Genomic DNA, 2,500 nt, shown 5'->3' with positions numbered 1-2,500 from the left:
ACGACCTGTAAGATAGTCCCGTAGCATTCACACGCTTTAGCGACACCCTTCGACTTCGATCTCGTTTGTCGCAAGCGTCACACTCTATCCACCAGTCTGCGCATCCCGGTCTCAAACGTCCCCACCATGCTTCTATTCTTTGATTTAAGGTCGATTTTCCGTAAATAAAACTCTTTTCTCCGGAAAAATCATCCTCAGAGGACCTGCGAAAGAATCGTTGAATAGCTGCCACGTTCACATTCTCATTTCCCCTGTCTCCCCGAATAATACGTGCAGTAGCTCCTAACTGCCTAACACAGTCAAGATAAAACTGAGCTACTATTTTGGGGTCGTTATTTGAAGATGCTACCTCAAGCCATAAGATTCTTCTACTGAAACCATCTATGGCTCCGTGTACACAGAAACCAAAAGGTTTCAATTTGTCATAACCGTCAATATGCCATAAATAGTTTGGCCCTTTAGATCGGTAGACCCTTCTTCAAAGTCTATGCCTTGATCGGTGTTCCACTCCATCAGGGTCAAAGACCTTCAATACCTGCCGAACAACTTCTCTCGTAGTAACCTGTCCGTGATGATTTACGAGTCTCTGGTACATTGCTCTGTACCCAAGAAGACTACCGCTTCCCCTTAATTCCCCTTGCACTACCTGTACTATTTCATCTAGGTCGCTTTTAAAGCGACGTCTTCTACAACCCAGCCTCCTTAGAATCCTTTTCAAATGTCTCAGACTAATACATAAACCATGCACAATTGCAAGGAACAAAACAATTTCTTGAGCAGCAAATCCAAGGTTAAAGTATGTTTCAATTAGTTCGTCTCGAGCGAGAGCGTTACCTCTGGTTGCAGGCAAGTAATTCGGTAGCATGGCCCTTGACGTGGTGCAAATAGTTGCTATAAGGAATATTGAACAAACCTTCATAGCGACAGTGACTGTCGAACATGTAGGGGAGGATAAAACCAGAACTGCTCGAGGAAGACGTTGGTGTAAAAGACATGAGTGGGGCGCCTGCAATTTGTACCACGCTGACAGTGAAAATCGCACTAAAAACAAAACCGTACTAAATGTAGCGCCAAAAGTGGCAAAAAAAGTGGCACAAAAAGTGGCACAAAAAGTGGCACAAAAAGTGGCACAAAAAGTGGCACTAAAAGTGGCAGTAAAAGTGGCACTAAAAGTGGCACTAAAAGTGGCAGTAAAAGTGGCACTAAAAGTGGCACTAAAAGTGGCACTAAAAGTGGCAGTGAAAGTGGCAGTAAAAGTGGCAGTAAAAGTGGCACTAAAAGTGGGAGTAAAAGTGGCACTAAAAGTGGCACTAAAATAAAAAAGATGTGTGTCCCTTATAGGGCTCCGTACATATCAGTTCAAGGCAGGAAGCCCTCAAAGTGGAAACGCATGGGAAAATATTGCGAGTGACCTTTGTGAAGTAAAGGAGATTGTAGTGTATTACCCATTGGCGCATGCGTGCGAGAGTTGTTGTGAGAACACGTTGTCCACCATTAAACTGTTAAGTTAATGTGCGTTGGTTTAATCCGAGTGTTATTGGTTAGATCCGAACCATCCGGGCGGGATACTACAACTGGCGACGAGGAAAACCACTGATTGAAGGATCTATATTGTAGTTTGAGAATGGCTGCCGCAATTATCACTGATTTAGGTGGAATATCTAGCTTCGATCTTCACGGGAATCCTACAACTGTTGGAGCACGATGGAAGAAATGGAAGCGATCATTTGAATTATTCATCGTTGGAAAAGGAGTAAAAAACGCAGCGCAAAAGAAAGCTCTTCTTCTTCACTGTGGAGGTCCACAAATGCAAGATGTTTACTACACGTTTCCAGAAGCTCGAGAGCCTGGCGAAGGTGAAACTGTTTACACAGTAGCGATGGAACAACTCGATCAATACTTTACGCCCCAAGTCAATGTCCCCTACGAGAGACATCTGTTTCGAACTATGGCTCAGTTCCCTACTGAAAGCGTCGATCAGTTTATCACAAGGCTTCGTGAAAGGGCAGAATACTGTGAATTCGGTGATGCCAAGGATGAAAATATTCGTGATCAGATAATCGAAAAATGTATGTCTAGTCGTTTGCGAAGGAAACTTCTCGAGAAAGGAAGAGGTCTGACCTTAGAGCAACTACAAAATACTGCAAGGTCTATGGAAGCTAGCGACAGACAAGCAGAAGCTATTGAGAACCCAAATGAAGGATTGACAAAAGGACTAAATTCCGTCCAAGAGAAAACTGAAGGGAAGAGATGCTACAGATGTGACATGTCAGGACACACTCAGGATGACAAGCGATGTCCCGCAAGAAACAAAGAATGCCGGAAATGCCACAAGGTAGGCCATTTTGCAAAGTGCTGTAAAACTAAAAAGGCAAAAGATCCAAATGATAAGAAGCCTTGGCGAAAGAAGCCAAGAGGGCCAAGAGATACCAAACGATCAGTAAATCAGATTAACTCCGAGGATAGTCCAGATAGTGAGTACGCGTTTACCATTGTTGAT

General features: G+C 43.6%; 1 pseudogene; it reads right to left on the bottom strand.

The window, feature by feature from the left end:
- LOC148730591 (uncharacterized) overlaps positions 1-595 on the bottom strand; it is a 1,826-nt pseudogene extending 1,231 nt beyond the window's left edge.
- Positions 596-2,500: the final 1,905 nt, after the last annotated feature.

This window comes from Stylophora pistillata, chromosome 5 (genome assembly GCF_964205215.1).
Source record: "Stylophora pistillata chromosome 5, jaStyPist1.2, whole genome shotgun sequence".
In the NCBI taxonomy this organism is placed as follows: domain Eukaryota; kingdom Metazoa; phylum Cnidaria; class Anthozoa; order Scleractinia; family Pocilloporidae; genus Stylophora; species Stylophora pistillata.
The sequence above is the reverse complement of the archived record's forward strand: the minus strand, read 5'-3'. Positions and strand labels throughout refer to the sequence as shown.